This window comes from Gossypium hirsutum, chromosome A09 (assembly GCF_007990345.1).
Source record: "Gossypium hirsutum isolate 1008001.06 chromosome A09, Gossypium_hirsutum_v2.1, whole genome shotgun sequence".
Lineage (NCBI taxonomy): Eukaryota > Viridiplantae > Streptophyta > Magnoliopsida > Malvales > Malvaceae > Gossypium > Gossypium hirsutum.
The window spans coordinates 42,219,283-42,245,081 of record NC_053432.1 but is presented as its reverse complement, the minus strand read 5'-3'; the positions used below and the strand labels follow the sequence as shown (position 1 = coordinate 42,245,081).

The 25,799-nt window shown below is 36.3% G+C and overlaps 1 non-coding gene across 1 annotated transcript; it reads right to left on the bottom strand.

The window, feature by feature from the left end:
- Nucleotides 1–20,075: 20,075 nt before the first annotated feature.
- Nucleotides 20,076–20,181, bottom strand: LOC121207449 (small nucleolar RNA R71). The gene has a single exon (XR_005902540.1). It is a non-coding gene; the product is annotated as a small nucleolar RNA R71 (small nucleolar RNA).
- Between the last annotated feature and the right edge of the window lie 5,618 nt (nt 20,182–25,799).

Sequence of the window (25,799 nt, the reverse complement as noted above, 5' to 3'; positions counted from 1 at the left end):
AATGTTTATGTATTGATGCTGAATGGAATGAATAAATATACATATATATATATATGCATGTACGTATGTGATGATGAAATTGTTGAATGAAAAGAAAAGAGGTAAGATGTACTGAGTTGTTGATCTCGGCACTAATCGTGCGGCTATAACCATTTATGACCATGAGATTGGCGCTAAGTGCGCGGGATTAAATTGTACAGCACTAAGTGTGCGATTTGACTATGTTGCACTAAGTGTGCGAAATGAATGTGATGCACTAAGTGTGCGAATTGACCATGCGGCACTAAGTGTGCGAGTTTGACTATGTAGCACTAAGTGTGCGATTTGATTACGTAGCACTAAGTGTGCGAGTTGATTATATAGCACTGAGTGTGCGGACTCAATATACATTCGTGAATCATTATGGACACTATGTGTGCGACACTATTGAGTCGATCGCGGACAGCGGATCGGGTAAGTGTCTTGAGTACATGGCTAATAGGTGCTATGCTTATACTTGGTGTTGAGCTCGGTAAGTTTGAACCTATGTGACAACTATACTTGAAGTCACGTACATAAAATTTATCGTAGGATGGGTGAAAGGCCGTTTAGTCGTTTGATTGTAACGAAAATAAATTGATTTATGAAAATGCTTCAATGTCCTATTGATGAGTATATGGAATGTGAATGCATGAATTGATATGAAATTGAATCCATAGGTTGGAGGAACTATGGTATGGTTCGGAATGGATGGAGTAATTAGCCTCGTTCCATTTTGTTTTCTCTTGTGATAATGTTATTGATGGATGGTAGTGCATAGCTTATGACTTACTGAGTTATAAACTCACTCGGTGTTTCCTTGTCACCTATTCTAGGTTTCTTGGACACATCTCTTTTTGCGTGATCGGGCCGTCATCGAAGTCATCACACCGGATAGCAAGTTTTGGTACTTTCTTCTTAGTTGGCTTAGAAGAACATTTTGGCATGTATAAGCTATTACGTTGTGTTTGAACTTTGGCATGTAAACTTTAAGCCATGCGAAAATGGCACGAATGTTCGATTGAGTTGGATCAAGGGTAGGCATGAAATGGACCTAGTTACTTTCGTAACAGATGCTGGCAGCAGCAGTGTCATGAGATTGAAAAATCACTAAAAATAGTAGGAGTGGAATTAATTGATGAATAAATTATGTAATCGAAGCTCGATGAGTCTGTTTTCATGAGGAAGTAACGAAAAGATCATATGGGCAGTATATTAAGAGATAATCCGACCCATGATCTCGAATTAGCTGCCATCGTATTCGCCTTGAAAATATGGCGACATTACTTATTTGGTGAGAAGTGCCATGTATTTTCGGATCACAAAAGTCTCAAATATTTGATGACTCAAAGAGACTTAAATCTGCGACAAAGACGTTGGCTTGAGTTGTTGAAAGATTATGAGCTTGTCATTGATTACCACCCGGGAAAGGCTAATGTGGTTGCGGACGCCTTAAGCCAGAAATCAGTGTTTGCTTTACGAGCGATGAATGTACACTTGTCTGTTCTACCCTACAATGTGTTAGTAGCTGAATTAAAGGCCAAACGATTATTGATTCATCAAATTCGTGAAGCTCAGAAAGTCGACGATGAATTGGTTGCAAAACGGGCTGAATGTGTTCCGAATATGGAATCTGAATTTCAAATTGATGATGACGATTGTTTGAGGTTCAGAAGTCGGTTGTGTGTTCCAAGAAATTCAAAACTCATTTCGATGATTCTGAACGAAGCCCGTTGTAGCCGAATGTCAATTCACCCGGGGAGTACGAAAATGTACAACGATCTGAGACGCTAGTTTTGGTGGCATGGTATGAAACGAGACATTTCTGATTTTGTTTCGAAGTGTTTAATATGTCAGCAAGTAAAGGCGGAACATCAAGTGCCTACGGGTTTACTCCAGCCAATCATGGTACTTGAATGGAAATGGGATCGAGTCACGATGGATTTCGTATCTGGGTTGCCAGTATCGGTAAGTAAGAAAGATGCGATTTGGGTTGTTGTGGATAGACTGACTAAGTCGGCTCACTTTATCCCCGTACGTACGGATTTTTCATTGGATAAACTTGCTGAATTGTATGTTTGTCAGATTGTGAGGTTACACGGGGTACCGATTTCTATTGTGTCGGATAGAGATCCGAGATTCACCTCGCGATTTTGGAAGAAATTGCAAGAAGCTTTGGGTACCAAGCTGCACTTTAGCACCGCTTTTCACCCCCAAACCGATGGTCAATCCGAGCGGATAATTCAGATACTTGAGGATATGTTGAGATGTTGCATCCTCGAGTTTAGTGGTTCATGGGAACGGTATTTACCTTTGATTGAATTCGCTTACAACAACAGTTTTCAATCAAGTATTAAGATGGCACCTTACGAGGCTTTGTACGGTCATAAATGCCGTACACCATTATTTTGGACCAAGCTCGGTGAAAGTAAAATTTTCGGAGTTGATTTGATTAAAGATGCTGAACAGAAAGTAAAGGTAATCCGTGAAAGTCTGAAGGCAGCCACAGATCGTCAGAAATCGTATGCGGATTTGAAACGAAAAGACATTGAATATCAGGTGGGAGATAAAGTGTTTCTTAAAGTTTCGCCTTGGAAAAAGATACTCAGATTTGGCCGTAAGGGCAAGTTGAGCCCGAGATTCATTGGGCCGTACGAAATCTTCGAACGAGTTGGTCCGGTTGCGTATAGATTGATTTTGCCCCCTGAACTTGAAAAGATTCACGACGTCTTTCATGTTTCGATGCTTCGACGTTATAGATCCGATCCGTCACACGTGATTAATCCCTCAGAAGTTGAAATTCAATCTGACTTGAGTTATGAAGAAGAACCGATTCGTATCCTAGCTCATGAAGTGAAAGAGTTGCGAAACAAAAGGGTTCCGTTAGTAAAGGTGTTATGGCTCAAACACGGAGTCGAAGAAGCTACTTGGGAAACCGAGAATGCCATGAAAGAACGATACCCAAACTTATTTACCGGTAAGATTTTCGGGGACGAAAATTTCTTAAGAGGGGGAGAGTTGTGACAGCCCTAAAGCGACCCTAGTAGGAAAGCGATTTCGGGACCGCTAAACCAAGTTACCAAATTATTTGAATATGATATTTATTGTCTAAAATAAATGTGTGAAAATTTTAAGCTTCGATTTAGTAAATTGCATGTGAATTTAGTCAATAGGACTTATGTGTGACATTTTTGAAATGTGATAGATCAAAACATAAGGACCTAGTAGTGCATGCTAAAAAAGGGGGGACTTGCATGTCAATTTTTCCCCCCATCTAGTAGTGGCCGGCCATGACATTAGGGTGGACAAAGGGTGATGGGCAAAACATGTCATAGACATTTGTGTTGGTGCATCATGGGAGGAAACAATAAAATAAAGTTAGTAATAAAGAAATGGAAAAAAGAAAGAAGGTGTGTGATTGTTTCTCCCCCCTCCCCATTGCCGTGAATGTAAGAAAGAAAAACAAAAAAAAAGTGTCCATCTTTTTTCATTTCTCTTGGCCGAATGTTCTAAGGAAGAAAGGAAACAAGTTGTGTTCTTTGGTTCTTCTTAGCCGAATTGAGAGGAGGAAGGAAGGAGTGAAGCAATCGGTCATCTTAGGTCGATATTAAGGTAAGGAAGTTGATACTAGTTCTTGAAATCCTAGTTGATTTTGAGTGAGATATCAAGTTATTGTTGGTAACCCATGTTGAAATTGTGATTTTGGAATAAGTAAGGTTTTCGGCTATGGAGATTAATAAGGGTGATGGTTGTGTTTCATGCTAAATCTAGATGAACAATGGTAGTTGCTTACATCTTGATGATTATGAGTTTCTTTCTTGGTTCTACCTTAGATCCATGAAGTATATTTTTATTTGGTGTTGTTGCAAGTATCGGCCATGGTATATCCATAAGTGTGATTTATGCTTATTGCATGGTAGGTAAGATTTATGTTTTGGATATATGTTTAAATTTGGTTATAATCAAATTTGTGATTCGGCTATTGCACATATATATATATGATTGCACATGATGTATTGGTATGACCTATATATTATCTCAAGGTATATACTTACACATGATGGTGCTTAAGTTATGAAGTAAATGATGGATGCGTATTGAGTTATAATATGTAATGCATTAGTTAGTAAAATGTATGCCATTTATGTGTGGTATTAAGTATATAATCGGCCTCAACATAGACATGCATATTCGGCCATAGGAAGAAGATTGGTGTTGCATGTATTCGGTTAGAGGCAAGCATATCGATGCTTTTGTCTTGGCTTAGAAAATTCGGCCAAGGGGGAATATTAGCTAAAATGTTGAGTTTGATTCATGATTCCATATATATATGTGACTCTAATGCCTAAAGTATATATGGGCTAAGTACCTTGAGGTTTTCTTTTGATGTTCGAATGAATTGTATTAAATTGCTTGATGTGATTAAAAATGCATATGACCATTGTGTAGTTGAGCTAGAAGGTGGCCATATGACCAATCAAACTCCTTGTCATATTCGGCCATAAGCTAGCATAATGAGACTTTAATAAGTTAAATTTGTTTGAATTAGCTCAAGAGCTTAGAGGACCACAGTTGGATAAGGGAAAGGAAAAAGTTATCGAATAGCCGCTAAAAACGTTCGACCACATCCGAGGTAAGTTCTTGAGTAATAGAGCTTAAATTATGATTTGATTAGATCATGTTTTAAGCAAATCAAAATCATGCTCTTTGTGTGTGGTTATTGAGCCGAAATTGCAAGAGTGATAAGTGTCTTGAGTTTGAGTTTTGCTAATGAAAATGAAATACGAATGTGTCACGATTTATTGTTAAATGTGCATGGTTATTCGAATGATGTCCGGGCTAAGTCCCGAAGGCTTTGTGCTAAGTGACCATATCCGGACTAAGATCCGAAGGCATTGGTGCGAGTTACTAAATCCGGGTTAAGTCCCGAAGGCATTGGTGCGAGTTACTAAATCCGGGTTAAGTCCCGAAGGCATTTCTACGAGTTACTATAACCGGGCTATGTCCCGAAGGCATTTGAACGAGTAGCTATATCCGGTTAAATTCCGAAGGTACGTGATTTGGGAATGAATGATCTTGCTGTAAAAATTTCAGTTAATATGCTTGTAACATCCCAACATTGAGGTATGTTTCGTATGTGCTTTGAATTAGTTGAGCCCTTACAAATAAGTATTCGCTCAGTTGATAAATGAGCTACCGGCCTTTGGCTAAGTTGATCTTTGTGTATGAATATAAGGGTTGGTAATGTGAAGTAAGTATGATATTGAAAATTTGTGCATATGAAATTATCCGTTTAGCTACATGAATGCTATACTTTGGTTGTGTCTAAATTCTTTGCTCAAAACTTACTAAGCATTTAATGCTTACTCCGTTTCTTTGATTCTCTGTTTTATAGATTTTGGTTCTTCAGCTATCGGACTCGGGATTTTGAAGTCGAAGTCGCCCACAGTATCAAAGCTCCTTTTGGTATACTTTTGGTTGAACTTTGAAATGGCATGTATAGGACTACCCTTTTGTTGTTGGTCATGTACCCTTCGGTTTTGTGTAAATTTGGATAGCCATGCAAAAATGGCTTAAATATACTTTGATCATAGCTTTATAATCATTTTGTATGTTGTCCGTGGAGAGGTATGGAAATGTTGGTAACGGTTAGCCATGGGAATGGTTATTCATGATCATTTTTGGAATATGTATGACAAACTCTAGTTGATCCATGGAGGATCATGAAATAGGTAAAGTTACCTTAAAAATAGATGCTGGCAGCAGCAGTGATGTGGATGTGAAAAATCACTAAAAATATTAGGAATGGAATTAAATAGTGAATAAATTATGTAATCGAACCTTGATGAATCTATTTTCATAGGAAAGTAACGAAACATTGATATGAACAGGATATTATGAGATGTTAAAGTTTTCGTGAGACAGGGCCAGAACGGTTTCTGGATCCCTTGATCTGACTGTGGAAATTCATTATAACTTAACCAGAGACATTTATAAGTCATGCCATATATGTATAGATTCCTCGTTGAGTCTAGTTTCTATAGAAACAAACTTCATTAGTATTGAAGCCCTGTACAGGGAGATATCCAAGTCGTAATGCGAAAAGGTCATTGTAGTCGATCCCTGTAACATGGGATACTTTGACTAATAAACTGTACTAATTGGCCAGACCAAAAATTCTAGAAAACAATTTGTAGATGCATATATGAGTCTAGTTTCAGGGAAAAATCACGAAACTGATTTTCGAGTTGTGAAACTCAATATATGATTTTTAAGGTGACAGTGACGCAGTTAGCCAGCTTGCCTGGAAAATTTAAAATGGATTGTGCAAAGAAGTGATTTAAGTCTGCAAACCCCTCGTGTCCGACTCCGGCGACCGACTCAGGAACGGGGTGTTACAAGATATATATATGAGTCTAGTTTCAGGAAAAATTTACGGAATTGGATTTCGAGTTTCGGAACTCGAGATATGATTTTTAAAGCGACTGTGATGCAGTTAGCCAGCTTGTCTGGAAATTTTAAAATGAATTGTATGAGCTGTTTAAGTAATGAATTAAGTCCGTTAACACCTCGTGTTCGACTCCGGCAATGGTCTTGGGTACGGGGCGTTACAGTACTGTACCACTACCGAGGGTAGTTTAGCAGCCATCGAGAGGCTATGGTCAGGCTAGAGGTGGGAATGGTTTGGGCCATGGTCAGAGAGCACCGGGTAGAGGTGCTGGGCATATTGAGGCGAGGCAGCCGGCTCTAGTTTATACCGCAAGTCGCCGAGAGGATGAAGATGCTCTCGACGTGATTACGGGTACATCTTTTATTTATAATGTACCTTATACTGCACTAATAGATATAGGATCCACTCATTCCTATATAACTTGTACCGTATCTGAAAACTTGGGTATACTGGTTGAGAGCACTACGAGTGAGGTCACTTTACTAAGTCCATTGGGGCATCAATAAGGGTTAACAAACTATTTAGAGATGTTCTCTAGAGGTCCAAAGGGCTATCTTTTTGGCTGATATGATGGAATTACCTTTTGGAGAGTTTGATCTAATACTAGAATGGACTGGTTGGTCAAGCACTGAGTAAGCTTAGATTGTGCACAAAAAGGGTTTACTAAGAACGATGGAGGATGGCGAGATAGTTGTAGTTGGGGAACGCCGGAATTATTTGTCAAATGTGATTTTTGCACTGAAGGTGGAAAAGTTGGTTCGTAAGGGATGTGAGGCATATTTGGCCTACATCAGTGTTTCAGATTCTGAGGATTCCTCGGTTAAGGATATCAGGGCGGTTAAGGACTTTTCGGATGTTTTTCCTGAAGAGCTACCTGGGTTACCTCCGAATCGTGAAGTAGAGTTTGGGATTGAGCTTCTTTCTAGTACAACTTCGGTGTCCATCGCTCCCTATAGAATGGCACCGAAAGAGCTTGTGGAGCTGAAGGCTCAGATTTAAGAGTTACTGGATCGTGGGTCTTTCTAGCTGATATGATGGAATTGCCTTTTGGAGAGTTTGATTTGATACTGGAATGGACTGGTTGGTCAAGCTCCGAGTAAGCTTAAGTTGTGCCACAAAAAAGGTTGTACTAAGAACGGTGGAGGACAGCGAGGTAGTCGTAGTTAGGTAACGTCAGAATTATTTGTCGAATGTGATTTCTGTACTAAGGGCGGAAAAGTTGGTTCGTAAGGGATGTGAGGCGTATTTGGCCTACATCAGTGTTTCAGATTCAGGGGATTCCTCGGTTAAAGATATCAGGATGGTTAGGGAATTTTCGAATGTTTTTCCTGGAGAGCTATATGGGTTACCTCCGAATCGTGAAGTAGAGTTTGGGATTGAGCTTCTTCCTGGTACAGCTCCGGTGTCCATCGCTCCCTATAGAATGGCACCGAAAGAGCTTGTGGAGTTGAAAGCTCATTTTCAAGAGTTACTGGATCGTGGGTTCATCCGCCCTAGTGCGTTTCCGTGGGGAGCACCAGTTCTGTTTGTGAAAAAGAAGGATGGATCCATGTGTATGTGCATAGACTGTAACACCCCGTACCCGACACCATTGCCGGAGTCGAACACAAGGTGTAAACGGGTTTAATTTATTACTTAAACAGCTCATGCAATTCATTTTAAAATTTTCTAGACAAGTTGGCTAACTGCATCCCAATTGCTTTAAAAATCATATCTCGAGTTCTGAAACTCGAAATCCAATTTCGTAAATTTTTCCTGAAACTAGACTCATCTATCTATCTACTAAAATTTTTCCATAATTTTTGGTCAGTCCAATTAGTATAGTTTATTAGTTAAAGTCTCCCCTATTTCAGGGTTTTACTACTCTGACCTCTGTGTATTACAAATCAGATATCTCCCCGTACAGAGATTCAATGACTATACCGTTTGTCTCAAATAAAACTAGACTCAATAAGAAATCTGTACATATAAAGCATGACTTCTAATTATCTTTGTAAAAGTTATGGTGAATTTCCAAAGTCAGAATAGGGGATCCAGAAATCGTTCTGGTCCTGTTTCTCAAAATTTTAAATATCTCATACAATATAGCTCATATATCTGTTTTACTTCTTCCATATGAAAATAGACTCATCAAGATTCAATTCTATAATTTATTCATTATTTAATTCCATTTCTACTATCTTTAGTTATTTTTCAAATTCACACCACTACTTCTGTCTGAATCTATTTTATGGTAAAATTTACCTATTTCATGGTTTCCATGGATTAGCTAGTAATTTGACATACATAACACCAAATATGATCAGCCATGGCATACGGCATAATAATCAAATAGACTTAGACTATTACTCCATCAAAACCGAATTATCAAGGCCAAATCTACTGAACCTTATAACTAAGCACCCATAAGGCTAAATTCAAACTTAGCATTTAAGCCATATTCGCATGGCTAAAAGTTTACATATTGAGGTTCAAACAAAACATAATAGCCTATACAAGCCGTAATGTTCACCTATATAACTAAGAAAAGATACCAAAACGTTGCAAGCTGGTGTGATGACTTTGACGATGATCCAAACACGCAAAATGGGTCAAGGAAATCTAAATAGAAAACAAACAAACACAAACAAACAAAAAAAATGAGTATTCAACCCAGTAAGTCATAAGCAATAATGTACATACCGTTGATATGAGATTACGAGAAAAATAATATAAAATCAATCAATTTCAGTCATGCCGAATTATGTTACATTCACATATTTTACTGACCCAACCACAGGCCAAGGCTTACTATCAAATCAACTATCAACCAACCAAATGCTTTAAAACCTTCTCTCCATGTATAAACAATGTCAAATTATTTACACTCATGCATATTTGTTTCAGGCCTCATTTTGATATTTCGATTAATAGCACAAACACTATATGCTTTCCACATGCTACTTAAACCATCAACCGAATTCGCACACATAGTGCACAAGGATTTTCGCACACATAGTGCCAAGATACACCGCACACTTAGTGCCCCGAAAATTCAATCACGAATTTAACATTCAAATCAGCACACATAGTGCCTTTCAACTACGCACACGTAGTGCTAGTATCGATTCCTTATAGTAAGGCAAATTAATTAACTCAATTGGCACATACAGCCACAATTATAAATGCATATATATATCTATATATATGTATAATCAATCTCATGAAAGCTTATGGACTTACCTTATATAGTTCGAAATGATTTCCATCCGTCTACTCAATATTCTTTGTATTTGCCTTTGCTTGACTCCCCTCCTTTGGGTTCTTGATCTAGGATAATTAAATTCTGTAGTTTAATCACTTTGCTAAATACTTATACATATAATTCAATGATTTTTACATTATCTTACAATCACCATTATTCAAGACTTTGAAATTTCCACAAATGTTCATCTAATGCCTCTAGGTCGAATGTAATATTACATCCAAATTCACATAGTTTCTGTTATATCTAATTCTAATGTACATAATCACAATTCAATTCAACATTATAAACCATTATCACCCATTTAGCCGATTATAGGGAATTAAATATAATATCTCTAGGATATACTCTACATGGCCGAATATACCACATTAATTTTTTTAACATTACCTATGTAATTACCTATAAGTTCTTATACCTTAAATTTCACCCATTTAACCTTTTAGTGCCTATTTATCATTCCTTTGATCTTAACCTAAATGACAACTCCCATTCTCCATATGTCAATCGAATTATTCATAACATCAAGACTAAAATTTTTGCACCTTGAACTTCATACATTTATAAAAACTTTCATAACTCATTCGCCCCTATCAAGAACCATTTAACATGTAAGGAAAATAATCATAGAGGAAGAAATTAACATTCTAAATAAACTCAATTTTTTTTGACCAAATGTACAAGGTGCCTCTAAACTACTCATCCAAAAATCTTTACCCCATTCTAGTCATTCCCCTATTGTTCCATACAATATGAAAATAACCCCTAATTCTAACACTTAATCGTTCGGCATATTGCCCAAATCACCATAAGAAATCTCAACTTTCTTGACATTACCAAGAGTGCATCCACAATTTAACTTAGCATAGTATAAAACCAAATCAACGAATTCAAAGCTTACCTCCTTATAGCTAAAGATGAATGTCGAATTGCTCTAGGTAAATTTTCCCTTATTTTTCATCTTTGTTTCGGCTTTGAGAGAGGAAGGAGAAGAAGATGAACACCATCCTCTTTCTTCTCTTTTATTTAATTCATTTTATTACAATTATTAAATCATTTGTTAATATAAAATTATTTTAAATTTGAATTAGTGAAGCATTATCATTTCTTGGCCGGCCACTATGTTTATTATGGGTAAATTGACATGCAAAACCACTCTTTTCAATGCATGTACTAATAGACCATTGTAAGATTAACCTATCACTTTCCAACAATGTTTCATATAAGTCCATTTTAATAAATTCACATAAAAATGAGCAAATTAATGCATGAAACTTTCACACATGCATTTACTCACATCATAAACACAGAATATAACTTTTAATTACTTATAAGACTCGGTTTCGTGCTCCCGAAACCACTTTCCAACTAGGGTCAATTTAGGGCTGTCACAACTCTCCCCCACTTAAGGAATTTTTCGTCCCCGAAAATCTTACCAGTGAAAATGTTTGGGTATCATTCTTTCATAGAGTTCTCGGTTTTCCAAGTAGCTTCTTCAATCCCATGTTTGAGCCATAATACCTTCACTAACGGAACCTTTTTGTTTCGCAACTCTTTCACCTCCCGAGCTAGGATACGAATCGGTTCTTCTTCATAATTTAAATCAGATTTAATTTCAACCTCTGCTGGATTAATTATGTGTGATGGATCGGATCTATAACGTCGGAGCATCGAGACATGAAAAACGTTGTGAATCTTTTCAAGTTCAGGGGGTAAAATCGATCTGTATGCGACTGGTCCAATTCGTTCATATATCTCATACGGTCCGATAAACCTCGGACTCAATTTGCCTTTACGGCCAAATCTGAGTACCTTTCTCCAAGGTGAGACTTTAAGAAACACCTTGTCTCCGACCTGATATTCAATGTCTTTTCTTTTCAAATCCGTGTACGACTTCTGACGATCTGAAGCTGCCTTCAAACTTTCACTGATTGCTTTTACTTTCTGCTCAGCATCTTTAATCAAATCGACTCCGAAGATTTTACTTTCGCTAAGTTCGGTCCAAAACAGCGGTGTACGACATTTACGACCATATAAGGCCTCGTAAGGTGCCATCTTAATGCTTGACTGAAAACTATTGTTGTAAGCGAATTCAATCAAAGGTAAATACCGCTCCCATGAACCACTAAACTCAAGGATGCAACATCTCAACATATCCTCGAGCATCTGAATTATCTGCTCGGGTTGACCATCAGTCTGGGGATGAAAAGCGGTGCTAAAATGCAACTTGGTACCCAAAGCTTCTTGCAATTTCTTCCAAAATCGTGAGGTGAACCTCGGATCTCTATCCGACACAATAGAAATAGGTACCCCGTGTAATCTTACAATCTGAGAAACATACAATTCAGCTAGTTTATCCAGTGAATAATCCGTACGTACGGGAATAAAATGGGTCGATTTAGTCAGTCTATCAACAACAACCCAAATTGCATCTTTCTTACTTGCTGACAATGGCAACCCAGATACAAAATCCATCGTGACTCAATCCCATTTCCATTCAGGTATCATGATCGGCTGAAGTAAACCTGTAGGCACTTGATGTTCCGCTTTCACTTGTTGACATATTAAACACTTCGAAACAAAATCAGAAATGTCTCGTTTCATACCATGCCACCAAAATTGACGTCTCAGATCGTTGTACAGTTTCGTACTCCCCGAGTGAATTGACATTCGGCCACAATGAGCTTCGTTCAAAATCATCGAAATAAGTTCTGAATTTCTTGGAACACATAAACGACTTCTGAACCTCAAACAATCGTCATCATCAATTTGAAACTCTGATTCCATATTCGAAACACATTCAGCCCGTTTTGCAACCAATTCATCATCGACTTTCTGAGCTTCACGAATTTGATGAATCAACAATGGTTTGGCCTTTAATTCTGCTACTAACACATTATTGAATAGAACAGACAAATGTACGTTCATCGCTCGTAAAGCAAACAGTGATTTACGACTTAAAGCATCTGCAACCACAATAGCCTTTCCCGGGTGATAGTCAATGACAAGCTCATAATCTTTTAACAACTCAAGCCAACGTCTTTGTCGCAGATTCAAATCTCTTTGAGTCATCAAATATTTGAGACTTTTGTGATCCGAAAATACATGGCACTTCTCACCAAATAAGTAATGTCGCCATATTTTCAAAGAGAATACGATGGCAGCTAATTCGAGATCATGGGTTGGATAATTTTTCTCATGTGACTTCAATTGCCTCGACACATAAGCTACAACTCGACCTTCTTGCATCAATACACAACCCAACCCAAGTAAGGATGCATCACTGTAAATGACAAACTCTTTGCCTGATTCGGGTTGCACTAGTACAGGAGCTTCAGTCAAATAAGTTTTCAACTGATCGAAACTTTTCTGACATTTTTCTGACCATTCAAACCTAACATCTTTCTGAAGTAGCCTCGTTATTGGTGTGGCTATCATCGAGAAACCCTTTACAAACCGTCTATAATAACCAGCAAGCCCCAAAAAGCTTCGAACTTCAGTAACATTTCTCGGGGGTTTCCAATCAAGTATGGCTGAAATTTTGCTCGGTTCAACTCGAATTCCCAATGCAGATACTACATGCCCTAAAAAGCTAACTTCTCTCAACCAGAACTCACATTTACTGAACTTACCATACAACTGCTTATCCCGTAAAATCTGTAACACTAATCTCAGGTGCTCAGCGTGTGCAGTTTCATCATGTGAATAAATCAAGATGTCATCTATGAACACAACTACAAACCGGTCCAAATACTGCCTAAAGATTCAATTCATCAAATCCATAAATACCGCAGGGGCATTAGTGAGCCCAAACGGCATCACTAAAAACTCGTAGTGACTGTATCTCGTCCTGAAAGTAGTTTTAGGTATATCTGAGTCTCGAACTCGCAGCTGATAATAACCCGATCTCAAATCTATCTTTGAGAACACTGAGGCTCCCTTCAATTGATCAAACAAATCATCAATAGGTGGTAACGGATATTTCTTCTTTATTGTCACTTTATTCAACTGACGATAGTCGATGCACAACCTCATGGTTCCATCCTTCTTTTTCACAAACAATACTGGTGCACCCCATGGTGAAAAACTCGGTCGAGCGAAACCTCTATCCGTCAACTCTTGCAACTAAGCTTTCAATTCCTTTAATTCGGTTGGTGCCATGCGGTACGGCGCTATCGAAATTGGTGTAGTCCCAGGTACAAGTTCGATGCCAAATTCTACTTCTCGAACGGGTGGTAATCCCGGTAACTCCTCAGGAAAAACATCTGGATACTCACGAACCACTGGTACCATGTCAAGTTTCTTTTACGACTCTTTGTGACTAAGTACATACGCGAGATATGCTTCACTCCTTTTTCTCATATATCTCTGAGCGATCATCGAGGATATTATTTCTGGCACTCCGTTCAAGTCAGTAGACTCAATTCGGACTATCTCATTATTTGCACACCTCAAATCAATGGTCTTTCTTTTGCAATTCACCACTGCATCATGCACGGTCAATCAATCCATACCGAGAATAACATCAAATTCATCAAACGGTAAGAGCATCAAATCGGCCGGAAAACAGGAATCTCGGATTATCAGAGGACATTTCTTACACACTTTGTCTACAAGTACATATCGACCCAAGGGATTTGACACTCGAATTACAAACTCATTAGACTCAACTGGTAAAGTCTTACTGGATGCTAAAGTCTCACATACATATGAATGAGTAGAACCAGGGTCAATCAATGCAATCACATCAGTATTAAAGAGAGTGAAAGTACCAGTGATAACATCAGGGGAGGATGCCTCCTCTCGTGCGCGGATGGCATAAGCTCTAGCAGGAGCACGAGTCTTAGATCGAACAGCCGTATCAGCAGTCCCTCTCTGACTACCACCTCTACCTCCTGAAATTCTCGGTGGTCTACCTCTAGTCATTGTTCCACTAGGTCTTGCACCTTGCATCTTAATTATTCGCGGATGATTGAGGTTCAACAGGCGGTGTCCCTTGCGCAGGAGCAGCCGCTACACTTTCAACGTCATCCGCTAAGGTTCTCTCTAGATTGGGTTCCATTTACTAATCAAAACAATAATTTCAACCGTCAGAAGTCATCACACTATCAAATACTAACATTAAGGCATGTATAGCTAGACTCATACGCGCTATGGTAGTCCTAGAACCGACTAAACCATAGTTCTGATACCACTAAAATGTAACACCCCGTACCCGAGACCGTTGCCGAAGTCGAACACAAGGTGTAAACGGGTTTAATTTATTACTTAAACAGCTCATGCAATTCATTTTAAAATTTTCTAGACAAGCTGCCTAACTGCATCCCAGTTCCTTTAAAAATCATATCTCGAGTTCTGAAACTCGAAATCCAATTCCGTAAATTTTTCCTGAAACTAGACTCATCTGTCTATCTACTAAAATTTTTCCATAATTTTTGGTCGGTCCAATTAGTACAGTTTATTAGTTAAAGTCTCCCCTATTTCAGGGTTCGACTACTCTGACCTCTGTGTATTACGAATCAGATATCTCCCTGTACAGAGATTCAATGACTATGCCGTTTGTATCAAATAAAACTAGAAATTTGTACATATAAAGCATGACTTCTAATTATCTTTGTAAAATTTGTGGTGAATTTCCAAAGTCAGAACAGGGGATCCAGAAATTGTTCTGGCCCTGTTTCACAAAATTTTAAATATCTCATACAATATAGCTCATATATCTGTTTTACTTCTTCCATATGAAAATAGACTCATCAAGATTCGATTCCATAATTTATTCATTATTTAATTCCATTTCTACTATCTTTAGTGATTTTTCAAATTCACACCACTACTGCTGTCTGAATCTATTTTATGGTAAAATTTACCTATTTCATGGTTTCCATGGATTAGCTAGTAATTTGACATACATAACACCAAATATGATCAGCCATGGCATACGGCATAATAATCAAATAGACTTAGACTATTACTCCATCAAAACCGAATTATCAAGGCCAAATCTACTGAACCTTATAACTAAGCACCCATAAGGCTAAATTCAAACTTAGCATTTAAGCCATATTCGCATGGCTAAAAGTTTACATATTGAGGTTCAAACAAAACATAATAGCCTATACATGCCGTAATGTTCACCTATATAACTAAGAAAAGATACCAAAACGTTGCAAGCTGGTGTGATGACTTTGACGATGATCCAAACACGCAAAATGGGTCAAGGAAATCTAAATAGAAAACAAACAAACACAAACAAACAAAAAAAATGAGTATTCAACCCAGTAAGTCATAAGCAATAATATACATACCGTTGATATGAGATTACGAGAAATATAATATAAAATCACTCAATTTCAGTCATGTCGAATTATGTTACATTCACATATTTTACTGACCCAACCACAGGCCAAGGCTTACTATCAAATCAACTATCAACCAACCAAATGCTTTAAAACCTTCTCTCAATGTATAAAACAATGTCAAATTATATACACTCATGCATATTCGTTTCAGGCCTCATTTCCATATTTCGATTAATAGCACAAACACTATATGCTTTCCATATGCTACTTAAACCATCAATCGAATTCGCACACATAGTGCACAAGGATTTTCGCACACATAGTGCCAAGATACACCACACACTTAGTGCCCCGAAAATTCAATCACGAATTTAACATTCAAATCAGCACACATAGTGCCTTTCAACTACGCACACGTAGTGCTAGTATCGAATCCTTATAGTAAGGCAAATTAATTAACTCAATTGGCACATACGGCCACAATTATAAATGCATATATATATATGTATAATCAATCTCATTAAAGCTTATGGACTTACCTTATATAGTTCGAAATGATTTCCAACCGTCTACTCAATATTCTTTGTTTTTGCCTTTGCTTGACTCCCCTCCTTTGGGTTCTTGATCTAGGATAATTAAATTCGGTAGTTTAATCACTTTGCTAAATACTTATACATATAATTCAATGATTTTTACATCATATTACAATCACCATTATTCAAGACTTTGAAATTTCCACAAATGTTCATCTAATGCCTCTAGGTCGAATGTAATATTACATCCAAATTCACATAGTTTCTTTTATATCTAATTCTAATGTACATAATCATAATTCAATTCAACATTATAAACCATTATCACCCATTTAGCCGATTATAGGGAATTAAATATAATATCTCTAGGATATACTCTACATGGCCGAATATACCACATTAATTTTTTTAACATTACTTATGTAATTACCTATAGGTTCTTATACCTTAAATTTCACCCATTTAACCTTTTAGTGCCTATTTATCATTCCTTTGATCTTAACCTAAATGACAACTCCCATTCTCCATATGTCAACCGAATTATTCATAACATCAAGACTAAAATTTTTGCACCTTGAACTTCATACATTTATAAAAACTTTCTTAACTCATTCGCCCCTGTCAAGAACCATTTAACATGCAAGGAAAATAATCATAGAGGAAGAAATTAACATTCTAAATAAACTCAATTTTTTTTGACCGAATGTACAAGGTGCCTCTAAACTACTCATCCAAAAATCTTTACCCCATTCTAGTCATTCCCTTATTGTTCCATACAATATGAAAATAACCCCTAATTCTAACACTTAATCATTCGACATATTGCCCAAATCACCATAAGAAATCTCAACTTTCTTGACATTACCAAGAGTGCATCCACAATTTAACTTAGCATATTATAAAACCAAATCAACAAATTCAAAGCTTACCTCCTAATAGCTAAAGATGAATGCCGAATTGCTCTAGGTAAATTTTCCCTTATTTTTCATCTTTGTTTCGGCTTTGAGAGAGGTAAGAGAAGAAAATGAACACCATCCTCTTTCTTCTCTTTTATTTAATTCATTTATTACAATTATTAAATCATTTGTTAATATAAAATTATTTTAAATTTGAATTAGTGAAGCATTATCATTTCTTGGCCGGCCACTATGTTTATTATGTGTAAATTGACATGCAAAACCACTCTTTTCAATGCATGTACTAATTGACCATTGTAAGATTAACCTATCACTTTCCAACAATGTTTCATATAAGTCCATTTTAATAAATTCACATAAAAATGATCAAATTAATGCATGAAACTTTCACACATGTATTTACTCACATCATAAACACAGAATATAACTTTTAATTACTTATAAGACTCGGTTTCGTGGTCCCGAAACCCCTTTTCGACTAGGGTCAATTTACGGCTGTCATATAGACTATCGGCAACTGAACAAACTGACCATTAAGAATAAGTATTCCCTGCCAAGGATAGATGATCTGTTTGATAAATCGTAATATATACAGATTTTTATCCCATGCTAAGTATATTTTTGGATAAATTATTCTTAGATTCGGTGAATTCGATGCTCTTAATCCTTTAATTTCATGTTTTATACTTAGATGAGCACAGGAGAGTAAAAAGAGCGAGAAACGGGCTAAAAATAGAGAAAATAGGTCAACATGGGAAATCAACACGGCCTGAACTTCCTCACACGGGTTATTCACATGCCCGTGTCCATTCAACGGACTCGAACACGATTTGAAGCAATTAAACACGGGCGTGTCCCTGTCGAGCCCAAATCTAGTCCTATTCGGAAAAGGCCACTCTTGAAGGCTTTTAGGCATTCTAAAGCCTATTTAAACACACTAGAGGAGGATTAAAGGGGACACAAGGAGTAGGAGGTAAGGAATTACTCAAAGAAAGCCAATTGATCTATCTCAGAAGCTGTATTCACCTTCAAGACTGAAGATCTCCCTTCAATTCCCTTCAAGAGTTCTTCAGTTTTCTTTATGTTTTGTAATCATTATTCTTTTGAGATGTTTTATTTCATAAATATGAACTAAACCCCCTAAATAACTAAGGGGAATGAAACCTAAGACGGATCTTATTATTATTTGAATTATATGATAAATATTTGACTTGTTCTTAATTATGAGTTCTTAATTCTTGCTTTAATATTCTGAGATATTGATTCAAGTATTGATGTGCTTATTCAAAGGAGAAAAAGTCCCTGTCTAAGAGTAGATCTAACATAATTAAGCGGAGTTGATTGCACGCCTAGAGATAGGGTGACATAATTTTGCCGGATTAGGGTGAAACCTAATAAGGGAATCCATAGATCGAGTTAATGCAACACTAGAGGTTTTAATTAGAAAGAGATTTCAATTAATCAACCTAGGTTTAAATGTTGTTAGTCTCGAGAGAGATAATAATATAACTTAGGGATTTCTACGAATCAAGTCAAGTGAATAAATCGTCTGATTCAGAGTCAATAACAAGTGAAGTCTAGGTGGATTTTTCCTTTAGGTATTGTCCAAATCATTCAGTTTTCCCAAAAGTTATTTCCCTAATTTACTTTCTGTGCATTCTTAGTTTAGTAATTAGTTTTGATAAAACAAACCACTTTATTTTTAGGCTAGATAATAAACAGAAAGTTAATACTAGTACTTTTAGTTCCTTTGGGTTCGACATCCTGGTCTTGCCATAAGCTATACTACTATTCGATAAGGTGCGCTTGCCTTTGTCGTGATAATAGTTAGTTTTCAAGAATGGACATTCATAAATTATAAAACTTTTCATGATTCACATCACATCAAGTTTTTAGCGTCGTTGCCGGGGAACTAAGATATTAGGAACACTCGATTTTTATTACTTTAACCATTTTACTTTTATTGCAATTTAAATTTTTATTTTCTTTTCCAATTTTTCATTTATTCGCTTCTGGTAGGTTTATATAGTGTATGACTAGAAGAAACCCGTCGGGACCATTACTTTTTGATAGTGAGATCGATCGCACAGCTTGCATGAACCGAAGAGAAATAAGGCGAAGCTTAAGATACACAGAGGAAGAGCAAAAGGATGATATTTCCACCACAATCGAGGAGATGGCTGAAAATTAGGAAAACCCGCTACCCCCTGCGATAGCCGCTGATCCAATAAATCAGAATCCTGCTCCACGCACTATGTATGATTATGCTAAGCCTACTTTAACAGGAACTGAGTCAAGTATAGTTAGGCCTACTGTTGCTGCAAATAATTTTGAACTGAAACCTAACACAATTCAAATGATCCAACAGTTTGTTCAATTTGATGGTTTGCAGGAAGAGGACCCAAACGCTTATTTGGCTAATTTCTTAGAGTTTTACGACACTTTTAAAATCAATGGCATTTCTGATGATGCCATTTGCCTTCGGTTGTTTCCCTTTTTGTTGGGGAACAAAGCTAAATAGTGGTTGAACTCGTTATCACGAGGGTCAATCACTACTTGGGAACAAATGACCGAAAATTTTTACTTAAATATTTTTCGCCGGCTAACATGGCTAATTGAGGAATGATATCTCTTCTTTTGTGCAGATGGATCTAGAGACACTCAATGATGCATGGGAGAGATACAAGGACCTATTGAGAAGGTGCCCTCACCATGGGTTACCTTTATGGCTGCAGGTTCAAACGTTTTAGAACGGTGTGAACCCCTCAACAAGGCAACTTATTGACGCAGCTGCTAGTCGGACTATCAATAACAAAACACCTAAACTGGCTTACGAATTTATTGAAGAAATGTCACTAAATAACTATCAATGGCAAGTCATGAGAACAAAGCCGACGAAAGCAGTTGGTGTTTTCAACCTCGATCTGGTTACTATGCTATCTAACCAAGTAGAACTCTAAAATAAAAAGATTGGCGATTTGTGTGGTTTTACTCAGGTACATCCAGTGATGAGGTGCGATTCAAATGGAGGAGGAGCATACACAGAATATCAACCTTTCAACCCTATCACCGAGGAGGAACAAGTTCAATATATGAGTAATAATGATTCTAGATCTCAAAATAACCCATATAGTAACACATATAATGCAGGTTGGAGGAACCATCCCAACTTCTCGTGGGGTAGTCAAGGGAAACAAAGGCCACAACATCCTCCCAGTTTTCAACAACCACCTTACCAATAGGAGAGGAAATCGAACCTTGAGGAGATGCTAACAAAGTTTATCTCGGTGTCAGAAACTTGCTTTCAGAATACCGAAACAACACTCAAGACTCAATAAGCGTCAATCCAAGGGCTCGAAACTCAGATAGGCCAACTCGTGAAATTGATTTTTGAATGACCACAAGGTAGCCTGCCGAGTTATAACACCCCTTACCCGTATCCAAGGCCGGAATAGAGTACGAGGCATTACCAGACTTAACAATACACATAGATGAAAATTGGGCCATAAAATTTCATTTAATTCAAAACTTTTCGAACACATGCATACCAAACAAAGCTAACTATATCATCACATCAAAACATAGGACATGGCACGATTAATTAAAATTATAAACCATAATGGATAAGGACCACAACTCATGATTTTATACAATAACTCAATGCAAACTGATACGTATGGTCATAATCATAATAAAAATACATATCACAAACCAACTTCCTATACATGCCACTCACTTGATATTTCTAATATTTGAATTAATTTTCCCAAAAATGATAGTTTGATAGTGTGATTTTGCCTCCGACGATCTCCAACCCCGAGCTGACCTGCCAATACTAAAGAAATGGAGAGGATGGGTAAGCTTTACGCTTAGTAAGTTCATATGAAAATAATAAGCAATTACTACCATGCTTTTCAAGATAAAACACTATAATTGTACAATTACACATATTCAGGATAGGCTATTTTCTGGAGTCCCGATGTTAAAAAAAATCATATCTCAAGTTAAAAAACTCGAAATTCAATTCCGTAAATTTTTTATGAAACTAGACTCATATGTCTACTTACTAATATTTTTCTCGAATTTTTGGTTGGGCCATTTAGTACAGTTTATTAGTTAAAGTCTCCCCTGTTTCAGGGTATGACTACTCTGACCCCTATGCACTACGAACTGAATTTCTCCCTGTACAGAATTCCAAAGACCATGCCGTTTGTTTTTATTAAAATTAGATTCAATAAGGAATCCACGCATGTAAGGTATGACTCTAAATAATTTTTTTACAATTTATGGTGAATTTCTAAATTCAGAACAGGGGATCTCGAATTCATGCAGACCCTGTTTCACAAGAACTCAAATATCACACAATATAGAATTTTTTGCTTCCCCTGTTTCTTTCATGTGAAAATAAACTCATTAAGATTTATTTTTATAATTTTTTTTAAATTTAATTCAACTTACACAATTTTTGGTGAATTTTCAAAGTCATACGCTGTTGCTGTCTAATACTGTTTTACTACTAAAGTTCACTTTTACACAATTCACTTAATCCATTCTATTTTACCGAGGTTCGCTTAAATATCGAGCATATTGCTCATAAATTCAAATAAACATATACTTGCACTTGTTCATCACATAATCACTTTCACATGTATTTTCAATTAATCGATTTCCCGTTGAACTCATCGGAATAATAACAGATACACAATTGCCTGCACATTTTCCCATTTCCACACTTGTAGCCGAAGCTATCTGGTACGCATAGTAGCCTGCACTTAGTACTACACACGTGATCACAGTTTTCGGGTACGCATAGTAGCCTGCACTTAGTACTACACATGCGACCAATTATCCGGTGCACGTAGTAGCCTGCACTTAGTACTACACACGTGACCTAACCATCTGATACATGTAGTAGCGTACACTTAGTACTACACACGAGGTCACAGTTTTCGGGTACGCATAGTAGCCTGCACTTAGTACTACACATGCGACCTCACAATAGATCATTCGTATCGTTTTTATTCCGAAGGTTCAATCGGGAAATTCCTCACTTTTCAACATTTTACTAAATTGTATTTACATCAAATAACCATTTGATAGGCATCCACATTTCATATGATATCAAAATATAATAACTTAAAAAGAATCGATAGATTATTTATGTACGAATTTACTCGAAGTGTCGATCTCACTATCCATAGTACCAATTGTCCATTCATAGTATAATAAGACACAACTCAAATATCAAATTAGCTTTTAAGAATTTACATAACATATATCACATATTTCATATATCACTTGTCATGTATCGTCATTTTCTTGCATTTCATGTAACATTCTTTCATGTCATATTTCCACATCATAAACACCATTCCATCAACTTTTCCAATATTTTAAATCATAAAATATATGCAATAATAGTAAGAAATATAATTCAAACATAGCATTGCATTATTATTATCATATGAACTTACCTCGATCCAGAAACAGCAATTTACCATTTTAGTCTATAACCTTGTATTTTTTTAATTTAAGCCCGAATCTCGATTTCCTTCATCTATAATATCACATTTAGCCTAATAATTAGTCACACTATTCATAGGGGTCAAAAAATCATAATTTTAAAAATTTTCATTTTGACCCCTAAACTTTTGCGTATTTGCACTTTTGTCCCAAGGTTTAGAAATTAAACTTCATCCTATTTTCTTATGTTTTATGACATGCTGATCATTTTTCCCTTCTATGGAAACATCAAATTCTCACTCTAACATGTACTTATGACTATTAGGTATTTTTACCTATTAAGCCCTTTTGCTCGTTTTCACTTAAAACTGAGTAGCACAAGTTGTCTAACATAATTTAAAACCTCCTATTCTATCACAAAACACCAAAATACACAAATTTCACCTATGGGTATTTTTCCAAATATGAACCCTAGGTTGAATTATTGCTAGCATAAGCTAAATCAAGTTACCGGGACTCCAAAAACGTAAAAATTATTAAAAACGAGGCTAGAACGGACTTGCAATCGAGCTTGGAAGCTTGGAAACCCTAGCCATGGAGTCTCCCTTGGTATACACGTCAATGGTGAAGAAGATGAGCAACATTGGCTTTTAATTTTGTATTTTAATTCATTTTACCCGTAAATGACCAAAATGCCCTTACTACTAAACTTTCCAAAAATTCCATTCATATCCAATATTTGTCCATAAACTTTGAAATTGGTCAAATTGCTATTTAAGACCTCCTAATTAATATTTCAAAGCAATTTCATACTAGAAACTTCTAGAATGCAAGTTTTGCAACTTATTCAATTTAGTCCCTAACTTCAAATTAAGCACTTTATGCATAGAATTTCTTCCTGAAATTTTTACACAATCATGCAATCATATCATAGACATCAAAATAATCATAAAATAATTATTTCTATCTCGTAATTGTGGTCACAAAACCACTATTCCGATTAGGCCTTAATTCGGGATATTACAATTCTTCCCTCCTTTAGGGATTTTCGTCCCCGAAAATCTTACCAGAAAAGTGGTCTTCACTTAGATTCCTCAATTTCATATTCAGTGTTGAAGAACTTTCACTCAGGCGGTGCCTCCAATATATCTCTTTAATTTCTCATATATTCTGAAATTCATTATCAGAAGTCGATCCTCACTGTACTCTTTTAGTTTGCTACTCACTATCACATTTTCCTCTTTCCGCTACGAAAACAATTCTGATATAACCTCGAAAATAATCCTTTGTTCTAGTTACAAAACAATTCATCATGCCATCCTTTACTATTCATTCATTACGTTAATCAAAACCGTCTCAGTTGCATTAGCTCAAGTACCAAAATATCTCAATTGAAGACATTAACTATAATTGACTTACTTGAGAGAAGTAATCCACCATACCGATTGAAACTCTCACTTTCATCACTTATACCTTTACTATTGTCAAACCTTACACGAAAATTAGAAAAATCCCAATACTGAAATCACCACATCAAACAAATCAAATCAGAAGTATAGCCATACTTGACATGATTATCACGAGCTGAAGAATGCACTCCGAACATGAGTCATAGTTGACAAATTACGGAATAAAGATAACAAGAAAACCAAATAAAGAAATCCAAGATAGAAAAACTCAAAATAAAGAAATCCAGAATAAAGAAACCTAAGATACGATACTATGCCGGAAAATTGAAAACTAAATTCATAGGAAAATATAGAAGATCCCGATAATTCCTCAGAGAAAAGAAATCCAGTAGAAAACATCATTTAGTCTCACTGGAATCAAATGCAATAAGAACAATGTATCTTCTCATATATATACATACCAAATGGAGTATCAAGTAGAAGAAACAGAATCATAGTATCATACATATTCTCTCACCAATTTTTTTATTTTTTTTATCAGACAGAATATAATAGAATGCCCGAAGGAATAGAGCAATATAAATTATAAACCAGTCAGGCTACCAATGCTTTCATTTAACATCAGGATTAGAAAACATCCTCATATAACAAAAATTTCTTCAAAAGATCAATAACCATAGAAATATTTCTGGGAACGGATAAACACATAGAACATCTTAGAAGAAACTGCTAAAATCTATCCAACCATAACTGTCACACTCAGATATTACACATTTCTGATATCATTTCCCCAACTATTTCTACCATCACAAATTTCATATTACTTTTCACTAAAGAAGACTAGTTCTGAATAAATTTTGATTTACACTTTTCTCGACCTTGTATCTGAGTAATTCAATTTACCAAAGTAAATTCATTCTTTAACTGGGACAGTGCATAGCTCCAATAATCCTTATTCCAATCTGATACTTTTCTAGCTTTAACTTTACTTACCAACTCATTCTTCAATCTCTAATCATATTTATAATTATTCTAGCACTTAACTCTTTGGTTTCTCAATCGGAAACTTATTCAGTACAAATCTCGTGAAATTCCATTATAAAACACCACTTTGGTAAGGGGGAAGGGGTCGTAGGGCCTCTGATTCAACTCTCATATACATATACATGTAACACAGTTTTCTTTATAGAAATCATATCTCAATCATGTTATTCATTTCGAGTAACTAACATTCATATTGATTTAATGCTCAATTTCTAGTTATCTCATTTAGTCAAGTATAATTATGCATGTATCCTATGTTTTCTGGATAGCTTGACTTATCCATTCATCTACTCGAACAAATCATACTCATGACATCATATAAGGGTTAAACAAACATAGATATTTATATCACAATCACAACTTTCGTTTCGTGTATCATCATATACATATAATTACAATCACATAATTCAGTCCAAACAAT